At 47.2% G+C, this 15430-nt stretch overlaps 1 long non-coding RNA gene and 1 pseudogene across 1 annotated transcript in view; one reads left to right on the top strand and one right to left on the bottom strand.

The window, feature by feature from the left end:
- The window catches only part of LOC146783876 (uncharacterized), a 120297-nt gene that overhangs the window by 88326 nt on the left and 16541 nt on the right, over positions 1 to 15430 (bottom strand). The window lies entirely within an intron of this gene.
- LOC146783877 (heterogeneous nuclear ribonucleoprotein L-like pseudogene) lies at positions 9576 to 11042 on the top strand (annotated as a pseudogene).

The following is a 15430-nucleotide window of genomic DNA, read 5'->3' as shown; positions in this document are numbered from 1 at the left end:
GTCAACAGCGGGATAGACCTTGGTTTGTGGATGATAGGTCTGGCATCGGCTTTAAGTTTGATCTTATGGAGGAAGCCTTTTAGGAGTCCGAGTTTGTCTGTGAACACCTCTGGGAAACGATTGCAGATTTCCATCCCAATGTTGGTCCTGTCGATAAGATACACAGGTTCCGACGCGTTGGGGTCTAGTCTGATTCCTAACTCTTTTTGGTGTTTCCACCCTAGTAGGTTGGAACCATTTCTTGTGATGTAGACTTTTCCCACGGTCGACCTATCCTTAAAATTAATGTTCATGAGTAACATTCCTACTAATGGTATAGGATCTTGATTATAGCCCCCTGGTTTGACATCAGGAGGTAAGAGGGTATACTCCCTTGTCCCCGAATTAGCCTGAAGTGTAGCTTCATTCACAAGTGTATATGGGGAACAGGAATCTGCGTAGACCTCATACTTTACATTGTCCAGAAATATTTCACACTTGGGGTAAGGAGTGCTGTTGCCTTCTGAAAAATTAGATACTTGAAAAACAATATCTTCGCTAGGTAGTTGAGGATCCAGATCACTGCCTATCATGTGGGTGACACTGTTCATTGCATTGTGGCATACTTTAGAGAAATGGCCCCTTTTCTTACACTTGCTGCACACAACGCCCCTTGCAGGACAGTTTACGCTGTTTGCCAGATGATTAGGATTTCCGCACCTATAACATTTCGGCTTGTTCCCTGATGCTGTAGGTGCTTCCGGACTGGAAGGTAAAGGTTTGTGTTTGTGGACTTTACTGGAGATCTTGTGTACACTGTTCTCCGCTACTTGTTTTACCTCCCCCGCTTCCTTCATTTCATTCATACAGTACGCTGTATGCTCTATGCTTTTAGCAATATCAATGGCATGTTTTAAATCAGGGGCTTCTGCAAGAAGTCTTTCTTGTATCTTCTTGTTAGAGGTACATCTAACTAGCTGATCTCTGATTAGTGATTCAGTTAATATTCCAAACTCACATGTAGAGGCTAAACCTCTCAGAACAGCAATATAATTTATCACTTTTTCATTTTTTCCCTGAATGCGCAAAAAAAATTTGTGGCGTTCTAACACAATATTAATTTTGTCACCAAATTGAGCTTCCAGTTTCAATAATGTTAACTGATACACATCATACTGGATATCACCCTCACCCCCAGCCCCCTCATTCGCATTTTCAACATTATAATCTGGTAGGTCATCAAAAATATCCCTCCCTTGCTTTCCTAGATTATGCAGTAGAACATGTTGTTTACGCACCGCCGAAAATCTGTCCCCACCAATGGCGATAAGGTAAGATTCAAACAGGTTTACCCATTTTTTCCATGGGATCACCGGATCTCCACTCTCATCCAGGAATGGGGGGGGTTGAGACATAGCGAATGCCGACATGGTGGAGAGAGTAGAAGAAGAAAATGCTGAAATAAGGGAAGAAAAAGGCAAAAGAAGGAAAAGGGGTAGGTAGAGGAGGGGATAAGAAGTATAGCGATAAGGAAAAGCTGACTGTGAAAAAATCCACAGAAAGTTGCAGTAGAAGTAGAAATGACAAGAAACCACCAGTGCACCCCCACAGTATAATGGAAACAGTCTACCGTTGGAAATACCAATTAAAGACAATACATTTCCCTGAGCTGAGCCTGTCAGCGAAAATTACGAAGCAGGCTGGATGAGGGAAGAAACGTGCAATATTATATTTCACCAGCAGGAGGAGCAGACGAAGGAGCAACCAGAGAGCAGTGTCTCACAGCGGAGCGTCCTCTGAGGAAATCAATCTGAGAAGAGGCGGAAACCAGGAACAGGATGTTTGTGAGGAGATTACGACGTTGCCACAGCCACACACGAAGAGCAGCACTATAGTCCTCGACCATCTGCGACACAACACCCTTCACAGCGCTAAATGCTTAGCGACGGCACTCAGAAGCCAGCATGCGATCTCACTGGGGGAACAACAGGCGTCTTCCTGTCAGCCAGGACGGACAGCAAGTCCAGAGAGCAGCGCCGAGCAGCAGACGACAGGGACTCACCGGAGGGATGATCAGTTTCAGTAGAAGAGCGTGAAGGGACACTCACGCAGGCAGCGAGCTCCGTGGAGGGCGTGAAAGAGTCCAGCAGCCGGGAGCTCTCGTCGGCGGAGTCCAGGGAAGGCGTGAAGGAGCCCAGCAGCCGGAGACTCACGGCGATGGAGTCAAACGAGGAAAGCTCCCCTTAACGCCACCACAGGGGGCGATGGCAGGAAAGGAACCAACACTGCCTGAGAAGTCCAACGAGAGGCGGTAGGGCACTGGGGGAAGGATCCAGACCGTCCCCAGCACGGTAAGTCAGCTCGTCGCCAAATAAATGTTGTAATAACTTCCACAAAGATTGGTTTGTCAGGAGATGGAAGTTTATTGTACAGATCCTTCAGCCTCTCGTAGTGAGATGCCAACATTCCAACATGAGCTTCAGCCCCAACATTCTAAGGCTGGGCAGTACCAATATGCGGAGGAAAGGAGGGGGGGGGGGGGGAAAGAGAGGGAAGGGAACAGGAGCAGATTATAACATTAGTGCACATGGCTGGGTCCAAACTGGAATGGCGTGGTGACTGGTGAGTTCAAAAACGATATGTTATGGACGCGGACCTGGACCGTTCGGGCGATAGGTTGGGCTGCAGGGGAAGGCGGGGCCTAGAGGGATTTGTCACAGCCATGGGACTTCGCGACCTGTGGCGCACATACAACCCTTCACATAGACAATACACGTTCTATTCAGCTTGACACAGGTCCTTTTCACGACTCGACCACCTCTTTACCCGCTCTGACCAGGTGGGCGTCTTTGCTGATGTCCAGATTATGGCCCGTGGGATCTCCGACCACTCTCCAGTCAGAGTCACACTTAAGGGCCCGGTGATTAACAGGGCGTCTTTTCCGAGGATAGATATGTGGCGTCTCCGGGATCAGAACATAGGGGACAGACTCCGGGAGGATTCTCAGCTCTACTTTGAGGAAAACCGGGGCTCGGTTGCGTCCCACGTAACACTATGGGAGGCATACAAAATGGTGCTGAGAGGGCAGGCCCAGGCACTAATAGGTGTCCAGAAAAAAGAGGAATCCCTACAGATTAGTCAACATGAAAACGAAATTGAGCAGTTGGAGCGCGATGCTAGTGTACCCTCTTCTGTTGACCACCGCCACAGATTGACACTCAAACAGAGGGAACTTCGAGCCCTGGCTGAGGGGGAGGCACGGCATACGCTCTCGCCACACAACACCGGATCTACGACGTAGGCGATAAGGCCCTGAAGCTGCTTGCTTGGCTTGAGCGGCACGATAGGAAGCGCTCCTGGGTAGCTGAAGTGCGAGACATGTCGGGGTCCCTAGTATCCACCAGCACGGAAATAGCGGAGGCGTTCGCAACCCACTTCGAAAGGGTATACTCCCCGGTTTGCACCAGGACTGAAAACGAATGCACAGAATTCCTACAGGATTTTGCGCTGCCCACGGTGTCCTACGACCAAAGAGACCGTCTTGATGCAGATTTCATAGGGGAGGAAATTGGGAAGGCCCTCAACTCGCTCCAGTCCGGAAAAGTACCTGGACCCAACGGGCTTCCTGTAGAGATTTAAAAAAGGCAGGCGAACGTCATTATCAACCCTCTTCTTCAGATGTACTCGGAGGCACGTGAGTTAGGTAGGCTATGCCCGATCAACATGAGGCCACGATCGTGGTCATTCATAAAGTGGGGAAGCCGGCGGACCTATGTTCCTCTTACCGCCCCATTTCACTCATCAACGTAGAGGCCAAGGTCCTGGCCAAGGCCCTAGCGGACAGATTGGTGTCAGTTCTTCCTGATTTGGTGCATGTTGACCAATCAGGGTTTATGCCCCGTAGGAGCACCCGCCATAACTTGCGGCGTTTGTATGGCGTACTTTACATGACGGAGGATGTGGGGAACACACAGACGGCACTGATGGCGTTAGCTGCATCGATGGCATTCGATAGCATCGAATGGCCCTACCTATTTATGATGCTCTAGAAACTAGGCTTTGGCCCGATCTTCTGCAGTTGGGTATGCCTTCAGTATGAACAACCTGCGGCTCGGGTTCAGGTAAATGGTGCCTTATCCAGGGTGTTCCCTCTCAGGAGGGGTACCAGGCAGGGCTGCCTCCTGTCCCCCCTCCATTTTGCCCTGGCTCTGGAGCCACTGGCTCACTGGATCAAGAGATACAGGTAATTCTGCGGTTTGGCGCTGACTGACAAGTGGGAAGAGCGTATTTCCCTATATGCAGATGATATTGTGTTATACATGGCGAGACCGTACCATTCGATTGCACAGGCGCTACACATTTCCGAGTTATTTGGCAGCTACTCTGGCTACACCATTAACTGAGGGAAGTCAGTGATCTTTCCATTGTCGAGCCCTCCCCCGTGGATCCCCACTAGATGTTCCCCCACCGTGGTGACTGATGGGTTCAAGTACTTGGGGATATACGTCACAAGAGATAAGGAGGACTTCTTTGCTAGAAACCCTTGAGCCTCAGCTGGCTCGCCTTGGGGTTGACGTGAGTCACTGGCGATCACTGCCTCTCTCCCTCATGGGCCGTGCGGCATTATTTAAGATGCTCGCTCTGCCGAGGCTCTTATACATCCTACAGAATACACCGTATCCTGTCCCTCCGGGGGTATTTACACGAATATCACATGCGGTACAGACGTTGCTGTGGGATGGTGGGAACCCTAGGATAGCGCTACACAAGCTAACCAGAGGGGTATATGATGGGGGTCTGGCACTTCCAGACGTCAAATTGTATTACTGGGCCTAGCAGCTCCAGGTAGTTAACGATTGGGTATTCACGGACAGCGCAGACCCGGCTTACAGAGTGGATAGGATGGTCATGCCGGGGGCCAACAGCGAGCACCTTCTTTATGCCCGGAGACCGCGAAGGGAGTGGCCTGCACACACAAGGGAGGTAGTTTAATGTTGGAGAGAGACAAACAAGATCCTGGGATAGTCGCACACACTGACTGGTAGAACCCTCTTATGGCTCGGAGATCAGCTGAAAGAGGTGACGCAGTTGACCGGTTTCAGGGGGTGGAAGCTAATTGGCATTGAATATTTGGGTGATGTATGGAAAGGGGCTGCCCCCCGTTCCTTTGCATATCTTAAGAAGGAATATGACCTCCATGATTCACAACACTACCAATACATACGTCTCATACACGCCATACGCTCACACATGCACAGTGGTGCCTCCATCCCGGAATACTCCCCCATGGAAGACAGATTGCTCCTGGACCCCATACTAGGAAAGCCCACATCCACCATCTACCGCAAGCTCATAAACAATATGCCGGACCCCTTGGTGGCGCTTCGTGCGGCATGGGCTCAAGACATTGGCACCCTGGATGACGATGACTGGCAAGATGCCATACAGGGTCCGTGTGAAATAGCAATCCGTTCCAGGTTTAGGTTGGTGCAGTTAAAGATCTTACACCGCGTATACTATCCTTGCACACACCTATACGCTTGCAGCAGGAGTCAGTCGGCCCTCTGCGTGAGGGCACCTTCTACCACATATTATGGGAATGCCCTGAGATAGTTCCCTTCTGGGCCAGGGTCACGGACACTATGTCTGCTGTAGTGGGCTACACGGTTCCGATGGAACCTAAGTGGCTGTTGCTGTTTATTAAAGACAACACCGACTGGTCTAGGTATGTGGAGCTCTGGCTAGCGTTGGCAGCGGGGGTAGCGAAAAGAAACATTGCCAGGGGATGAGGGTCTCGGACGCCTCCGCAATGGGAGCGGTGGAGGCAGGACCTCGATTGATGCCGAAGAGCCGAGGAAACTATATACAGGAGCAGGGGTTGCATTAAGAAATGGAAAAAGACATGGGGGCCTTGGCTGAAATACAGAGGGTCGGAGAGAGAGTCTGGGGAGTAACTATGATAATTGGATATCCCACTTGTGTCCTTATGTGTCCTAATTTGTTCACCACAACGCTATTCCCTGATATGCTTTTTGGATATTGTCTGTCATTGTATGGTACTATGAGCTATGTTAATAAAAAGAATTATAAAAGAAACAAAAAAAACAATATGTTTAGGCCCAAATCTCTGACTGGGGGCGAATGTTTGACATTGCTCAGCATTCTGTCCATCAATTGTTCTTTTTCCATGTGTCACCTCGAGTGGGACGGGTATGCCTAGATGTGGGTTCCATGCTCACCCTGCCACTGGATTAAGACTATCCTGGCTGATGAGGGGTGATACCCCGAATCTGGTCCTAGGATGGTTGTTTCCGGTCTAGGGAGGACCAGGCTAGATTGTTTCCATGGGGAGCAGGGTCAAGACTGATTGGCATATGGCTGGGTCCAAACTGGAATGGCACGGTGAGTAAAAAAATAATGCATTTAGGCCCAGATCTCTGACTGGGGGTGAGTGTTTGACATTGACATTGGGGTAGAGGATGTGGCCTAACGGCTAATCACGTACTCTTCCCAAGCCTAGAAACAACAAAAATTAATGTGTCTGTCTGAAACGCAACTGGTGCTCTAGTAAAGCGCTCTGATACCTTTGGGTCTAGTTTGCACTATATAAAACCTCCCACGCCCCCCCCCCCCCCAAAAAAAAATATTCAGCATTCTGTCCATCAATTGTTCTTTTTGCATTAAGCATTGAAAAGGTAGCATGGCCGTGAGAGACAGGCAGTCACTATCCTGTCCCACCGCAGGCTGAGGACGAGCCAGTCTCCTCAGGCTCCCTCCACTGCAGTGACAGCAGGCCCTTACTCGTGACTTTGCTTACTTATTCATGTGGGAAACCAATGGTTCCCTTGAAGGGATTTCATTAGGGCAGGTAAAAGGAATCTATTTAGTATTCACAACATATCTTCTAGTGAATATCTAACAATTAAAAAAAATACGTCCGTGGCTATGCATGAAGTAAGTAGTTGATGGATTACATCTTCAAATGCCGAAATGCTGTCATGGCTTGATGCTTCAAAGAGAGTTATTGCACAGGTGATACATTACAAAATCATCAACAGGAGTGTACATTTTAGGAACATGAGTGTAAAGGGCTGTACTATTCATATATTACCCGTACTTAGTATTGCGTAATCTTTTCTTTGTTTTTCTTTATTCTTAATATTCTGTATTCTTTACTTACCTGTTGTGAGTTCCTGGCGTGCGCACTTCCAAACATGTTTTTGTTTGAAGGTGCGTCGCTCGAGATGCTGTTTCCCAACGAAGCATGTTAACTGTAGACAGTGCTTTAAATTGGGAAAAATAAGTGCAGGTACTCATTAACATAGAGCTGTGGCAAGTGGGCGGGGCTAGGGGCGGGGCTAAGGGCAAAATATGATCATACATAATGACTTCTATACCAGTTGCAGCATATATTAACCCCTTCGGTGCTCATGACGGAATGGTTCCGTCATGACCCACGGTTGAGCTGTGCTCATGACGGAACCATTCCGTCATGACCACACCCGCGCAAGATTCCGCCAGCACAGCGGCGGAATCTGCGCAGCATCGAAGGGGTTAAAACACATGAGAAATGTGTTTATGTAAATAAAAAAACAGATTAACTCATTAAACAAAATGAAAGTCATGATGGCACTTTCACCCGAATGGTCGCTGCGAACCTGATTGACAGTTCAGGGTCTGTCTAGAGATCCTGTCCTGTTATTCACAGCGTGACTCAAGCCCTCTCAACCCCCTGCAGTTTGGGGACATTCAAATGGGCGCTGCTGGAATCTTCAGCAGCAACTCTGCAAGAAGCTACTTCACGACTCCGGCTCCGGTAATTACATGCTCCTCGGAAGCAGAGCGGCCTCTGCCCTGCACTGGAGGAGAAACCTAACCTGCGCCTGCCGTGGCGTGGATCAGGGTACCGGTACTCTCCCTGGCTACAGAGAAGTGTCGGTACTGATGGCAAAAAAAATCAGAAGTGCCGGTACTCAGTAGCGGTGCGTCCATTAGGGCGTTGGGGAGTAGCCCCCCCCCCGCCAGCAGCGTCGCCCACAGCGTCGGCGTCTTTGAACTTAAGTAAACTGAATCAGTTTACTTAAGTTCAAAGAAGCAGAGGGAGAACTGACAATCATGTCAGTCAGCATGACGTGGGACCACCCACCCCCTTCAGTGTCTGAAGGGGGTGGGCGGTCCGGCGTCATGTTGACTGACATGATTGTCAGACGGACCAGGCAGAGGCAACAGGCAGCAGCACAAGTGCGCATGATTGGGGAAGGTGAGCGAAGGATTGGCTGAGAGCCTGAGAGGGGCTGTAGGCACCAACGGACGGACCCGAGGCGGTGCGGTGCTGAGGACCTCAGGTAGGATTTTTTTACATTTACTTTAACACTCCCCCCCGGCCCCCACCCCCGCGCGACATCCCCCACCCCCTCGCGACATCCCCCCCGCGCGATCCGCGACTGTCCCCGTCTACACTGGCAGTGGACAAGCTGTATGGTAATGTTGGCATCCTTTTAGTGCGCCCTCATAAAACATGGAATGTGGGACAGCGTGGCAAGGACATGCATTTGCATTCCACCGAGTGTGCATGAGGGCAGATCTGCAAAACAGCCAGTCATCAGGGCAGGCCCACTTCCTCAACAGCTTTATCTTCGACCGCATATTTGCCCCCTTGGTTAAAGGAAAGCACTTTCCAATATCCGATACTCCATGGAGTGGAAACCAGAGGCTGATAAGCAGAGCTTCACTTTTAAAACCTGTTCTACGTTTTTCTTTTTTTTTTTTCTGCAAGTGCGTCAAACTCTAAACGCCATATTTGCAGCCTGCCACACAGCGAGTGCATTGTTTTACTTTGAATATTTTCGCTGGGGAAGGTCATGTACTGGATAAAATCATTCTGTGTGTTTTTTTTTGTAAAAGCTGCAAGTGGCAGGAAATGTATACATTAGAATATAGTAATAGGTTTTTCAAAGGTTGTTTCGAGGGATTTGGAAGATAAACATCAATACGGAGCCGAGAGATCGCTCCAAGTGGCATGTCTAACGCTGTTGAGGCCTCCGAGGCATTTAGTTTAGTGATAATCCTGTTCATCAAAGTGCTTCCCCTGCAGTAAAATGAAACGCCTATTTTAATTATTAATTAACATGATGGCAGCGCAAACTATGCCACTAAGAGAACAAGATTAGTGCCAGTTTTGAATGAGAGCCAGATTTGCTGCGAGTCGGTCGGTCCCTTGTACCAGAGTAGCTCAGTGGTATGCTTTTGGCAGTGTGGTTGTCTAGTCTATTAATGTTATAACTGCACTTTCACAATTGCTTCATTAACCATCTTGCTTCTCAAATTTGCTTGAAAATGCACCATTTACCCACTCGCTTGCCACGGTGCACTCCGACACAAAGTTTGCACCTCACCACTTTCAAATGTCACCAGCCGCCCCTGCCGGTACTCAGTACCGGTGAGTACTGGCCCATTTAAGGCATTGACTGTAGAACAGTCATTGATGGTTTATGCTTCGTTGGAGACAGATGCGCTCCGGTGATTAGCTGCTGTGCCACAATAAACCGAAGCAGACCGAAGCAGTAGCAGCCACCATCATTGTCCAATCCCTCCAAACAAGGAGACGCCATGCTGCAGGACGAGGAGGAGTACGGGAACGATTTGGCCCTCTTGCTGGGTGAGGAACAAGACGAACAGCTAAACGAGGAAGACAACTATGAGGGGGATGTCTACGAGACCCAGGACAAGCGGCTCAAGACCGATGAAGACGGCGAGCAGGAGACCTGTGTTACGCACGAGGACGACAATCGACGAAACCCCGTGAACGGAGGTGGGGTCCATCACAAAGTCTCAGTTTCGCCTGTGGTTCATGTGAGAGGACTCTGTGAATCTATTGTCGAGGCTGACCTGATGGAAGCACTACAGAAATTTGGAACAATAAGCTACATGATGATGATGCCATTCAAACGTCAGGCTCTCGTGGAATTTGAAAGCACCGAATCTTCCCAGGCGTGTGTTAACTTTGCTGCAATTGAACCCATATTTATCGCAGGACAACTAGCTTAGTTTAACTTTTCTACAAGCAAACGGATTACCCATCCTGCAAATGCGAACGGCCCTTCAGGAGGCAACAAAGTTCTTCTTTTATCCATTCAAAATCCCCTCCATTCAATTACAGTGGACGTTTTGTACATGGTCTGCAATCCTGTTGCAAAAGTGATGCGCATTGTCACATTCAAGATAAATTGAATAAAGGAAATGGTGGAATTTGAAAACATTCTTGGAGCCCAAAAGGCCAAAGCAGGTCTGAATATGCAAGGCCGACTCGTCTCAATGTTATCAAGAATGATTCTGAAGATTGGGACTACACTAAACCTTTCATGGGTCAACCAGGACCAGAGCGAGGCAAAGGCAGACAAAGACAGGCTATCCTGGGAGACTATCCTGCATCATTTGAGTCATCCTATGGAGGACCAGCATCTTTGTATGGCTGAAACTATGGCTCATCATATGGCTCATATGGCTCTTCATACGGGTATGATGGATTTGTATCACAACATGCTCCATTGTTACCATTACCAAATCGACACAAAATGGGATCATGTGACACTCCAGAGTTGGTATCCTACCCATTACCTCAGTCTTCCTCTTCTTACGTGTATCGACCTCATCCTTCTGGTTCAGTTGCTATGGTCGGTGGTCTACTTCCACCAAAGATGAACTTTGCCAGGACCGTCAACCTTTTCTGCTTGTATGGAAACATTGAAAAGATAAAATTCATGAAATCCATTCCAGGCACTGCGCTGATAGAAATGGGCGACGAGTATGCTGTTGAAAGGGCAATTACACACCTCAATAACCTAAAATTATTTGGCACAAGATTAAACTTGTGTGTGTCCAAGCAGCATTCTGTGGTTTCAAGTCAGGTGTTCGAGCTTGAGGATGGTTCTAGCAATTACAAAGATTTCTCGATGAGCAAGAACAATAGATTTACAAGCGCTGGCCAGGCTTCCAAGAATATTATTCAGCCACCATGGTGTGTTCTTTTTCTTGGATTTACCTTCGCTGGCACTTTGCAATGAGGCTACCGAGGCTCTTATACATCCTACAGAATACACCGTATCCTGTCCCTTCGGGGGTATTTACACGAATATCACATGTGGTACGGACGTTGCTGTGGGATGCTGGGAGCCCTAGGATAGCGCTACACAAGCTTACCAGAGGGGTATATGATGGGGGTCTGGCACTTCCAGACGTCAAATTGTATTACTGGGCCTCGCAGCTCCAGGTAGTTAACGATTGGGTATTCACAGACAGCGCAGACCCGGCTTACAGAGTGGATAGGATGGTCATGCCGGGAGGAGAAATGGAATAAAGGAAATGGTAGAATTTGAAAACATTCTTGGAGCCCAAAAGGCCAAAGCAGCTCTGAATATGCAAGGCCGACTTGTTTCAATGTTATCAAGAATGATTCTGAAGATTGGGACTACACTAAGCCTTTCATGGGTCAACCAGGAACAGAGCGAGGCAAAGGCATGCAAAGACAGGCTATTCTGGGAGACCATCCTGCATCATTTGGGTCATCCTATGGAGGACCAGCATCTTTGTATGGCTCAAACTATGGCTCATCATACCGGTCATATGGCTCTTCATACGGGTATGATGGATTTGGATCACAACATGCTCCATTGTTACCTTTACCAAATCGACACAAAATGGAATCTTGTGACACTCCAGAGCTGGTATCCTACCCATTACCTCAGTCTTCCTCTTCTTATCTTCTTACATGTATCGACCTCATCCTTCTGGTTCAGTTGCTATGGTTGGTGGTCTACTTCCACCAAAGATGAACTTTGCTAGGACCGTCAACCTTTTCTGCTTGTATGGAAACATTGAAAAGATAAAATTCATGAAGTCCATTCCAGGCACTGCGCTGATAGAAATGGTCGACGAGTATCTTGTTGAAAGGGCAATTACACACCTCAATAACCTAAAATTATTTGGCACAAGATTAAACTTGTGTGTGTCCAAGCAGCATTCTGTGGTTTCAAGTCAGGTGTTCGAGCTTGAGGATGATTCTAGCAGTTATAAAGATTTATCAATGAGCAAGAACAATAGATTTACAAGCGCTGGCCAGGCTTCCAAGAATATTATTCGGCGACCATGGTGTGTTCTTTTTCTTGGATTTACCTTCGCTGGCACTTTCCAATCAGGCCAATAGGATAAACAGGAGATGACCATCATAAATGATGATTCATAGCACTATCCAGGTAAGTCATGCAATTTAATCCTTGCTCCACAAGCAGGTATAGCCGACCACGTTTCAACTCAAGCCTAGTTGATGGGCCATCATTAGGAGCAGAGAAATTTAAAAGGCCTGAAGAAAGTAGGGAGTGGTGGTGCTAAGATTTACCCTATGATCAATAATGATCAAGAAGCAATAAAAAGGATCCATGGAGGGTCCAGAAAAGAATAAGCGTGCAGCAGAGAAATGATTAGGCTGCGAGCTACAGGGCAACTATCACTGTCAGCATTCGCTAGGGCCACCACGCCCCACCACTGGCTCAAGTTGGCCTCAAAACACATCGAAATAGGTGAGACAGTCCATGTAAGAGCCTACCTTGATGAGATGCTGGATTCTACCAAAGTATACCCCTCTCCAGCCTGGCCTGTACAGAAATAAATGTTACAAGTTCCTCAATGCGACTAGATTGACCAGGACTGTGTGGGGGGAGCGAACAAGTCACTGAGCTCCATGGTCAGAAAATCAAAATATTCTGCAATCCCCTCCTCAATAGGTTTCGCATTTTACTAATCAAGGCACGGGCAGAAGATGGGGATTTGAAAATTGTCAATGGGACAACACAGTTTCACTGATTCCAAGTAAAATCCAGAATAATGTAATAATCTGACTACACTGCCTGTATATGTGCCTTCTCAACCCCAGACAGACATCTCTCAAATGCAGATGCAGAACAAGCAGCCATGGGGCCATGCTAATTGTGAGAGACCTTGCCAGAGACTATGCAGTATTGACTGCAAAGAGAGACAGTTCCCACAAGCGGCAAGGCTATGACAATGTACCCTTTATTACATAAAGTTTTCAGAAACAAATGACGGACTTGGTGTTGACTCCTTACAATCTTTGCAGGCAAATGAATGATTGGATGAGCATGGGTTTGACATGCCTTATTTTTCAGCCACTAGGTTAGCATAGGCAGAGCAACAGGTTTTCCACTCTTACAACTCCATAGAAGATTTTAGTCCCTGTGCTCTCAGCTCTTCCAAGAACCTAAAGCCATATGCAGAACACATAGAAAGAGGAAGTAAGGAGAAGAAATAAAGATATATCTCCCTGTTACGCCCTTCCTGGGGAGGCATCTCTTTTTGGCGCAATCTCAGGTTTACAAAGTTTTGTAAATCTTGGGTCAAAAACCGTGGGAACACCCATGCAATGCCCATGGGATGCCTTCCTAGGACAGAGTAACGTAGCAATTTGCAATGCGTTGCATTATTCCAGATTTTTGGAGCCACTCAAAGCCATGCATAGTGGCTTAGCGTGGTTTCAAAAATCTGACTTACGGTTTCCTTCGCTCATGCACCAGGTTGCCCGGTGGAAGATAGCGACACAAACCAGGTCATAAATATGGCCCTTAGTCGCTCACACAGTCCTATTTGGTGCTGAAGGTCTAGAATATGGACAGGGAGCAAAAAAGTGCAGAATGTTAACATTCTTCGCCTTCTCTGAGTTCAGCTCACTCCTCTTGCTGCAATGGCATTGTTGACCCCTCTTGTCTGGGGTAGCAATACACAGAAGGAGCAGCTGCTGAACCTGGTTATACCATAGTTGTTGTTTTCAGCAAAAGTACAAACCACCTCAGGTTGCGATTCGAAAATATATGGACAGTAATTTTCAAGAGGCTTTAGAAGAAAATGCCAGAGAGAGACTACTGGAAGCAGGAAATTGTTAAACATTTACAGACGGGATTGTGAATGTTTTACAGACAGAAATAAACCTGGTTTCCTCTGTGTTATTGTGTCATAAAATTACATAATCTCGGTTTTTATGTCTCTTTGTTCGCAAACACCAATAAAGGTCTAGCTATCCCTACTGTCATCACCTGGTTAAATATTTAATCCATGTGGAGTGGAGTTGTCCCATAATAATAATATTGCCAGAGAAAGCTCTGGCAATATTGGTCTAAATAACAGGGAAACAGTGCAACTGGATCCTTTAATATGCCTATTAGGGCTCATACACAGGTCTAAAAAGACACAATATTTCAACAGGTTCACAGACCTGACACTGGCCCTGATGCACTTAAAGATGTACAGAACAAGAAAAGGTGAAAGAGAGCCCAGAGGTGCGCCTTGGGACGCAAACATGGTGGCGCTGGAGCCAAATCAATTCAAAGTTTGCCTTCAATTGAAGAGTAAAGGACATCAAATTGAATAAATAGACACTTGAGCCTCCCAACCCTCGCCTTGGTAACTGACTCAATGTAATAAGTTTCTCCAGGATACACTGCGAGAATCCTATGCGTGCCGACTGCAGTCTACGAACGCGCTCAATGCCTAGAGGGCATAGTAGCTCAAAATGTGGCGTGCGATGATCGGTGCAGGAGTGATAACAAATGGTTGCTTGCCAATAATCAAGGCAGATTGTGTTTTTTGTTTTTTCATGTTCTTACACCATGAGGTTATAGAAGCATAGCTAATGTAAAATTTGAAGGACTACTGTACAAGAGTAATATAAAGGGACAGTACGGGAAACATCCATTACAATGGAGGCATTACAATGCAATGCCTTTACAATGCGTTCAATACAACGCAGGATCCATTACAACACATATCCCTCACTGACCAGCACCTTCCCTGAGGTAAGTACCTGGCGGTGTTAGAATAGTAATTTTCGATGTATGGAATCTGGGTTGTAATGGCTTGAGTTGTAATGGCATGCGTTGTAATGGAAGCTGCATTGTATTGACCGCGTTGTAAAGGTATGCGTTGTAAAAGTTTGTATTGTAATGTCATACATCGAATAGAGGGCAATTGTTGTGTCGTAAATAGAATGAGATTGTAGCAAGAAATGATAATATGAGTCCTTAGTAAACAAAGTGGACGAACCCACTAGTGAAGGCGACTCAGTTTCGCTTTTCGAATGCCAGAAACCCACTAGGTTTGTAAAAAGAACCCTCACCCACCAACCTAGTTGGTGGCATGCTTTGTCATCGGGTTCTCAACGGGGTAGCCGAATGCCACCCGGTTGTGCTTCAACGCCTGATTACAGCGGAGCAGAATTGGTGTTTGTGTGAAAAAAGGAGGTGAAGTGGTGCAGAATAAAAATGTCTCTGGGGGTCCTTACTGATTAACTCTTTTATTCCCAGCAGCACAGGACAAGGTTAAAAACAAGATGAGGACAACATCAAGATCAATTGGTCTTGGTTGTCCAACAGGTCAACATGTTTCA

Source organism: Triturus cristatus, chromosome 11, assembly GCF_964204655.1.
Source record: "Triturus cristatus chromosome 11, aTriCri1.1, whole genome shotgun sequence".
Classification (NCBI taxonomy): domain Eukaryota; kingdom Metazoa; phylum Chordata; class Amphibia; order Caudata; family Salamandridae; genus Triturus; species Triturus cristatus.
This window is presented reverse-complemented; position numbering and strand designations above follow the sequence as displayed.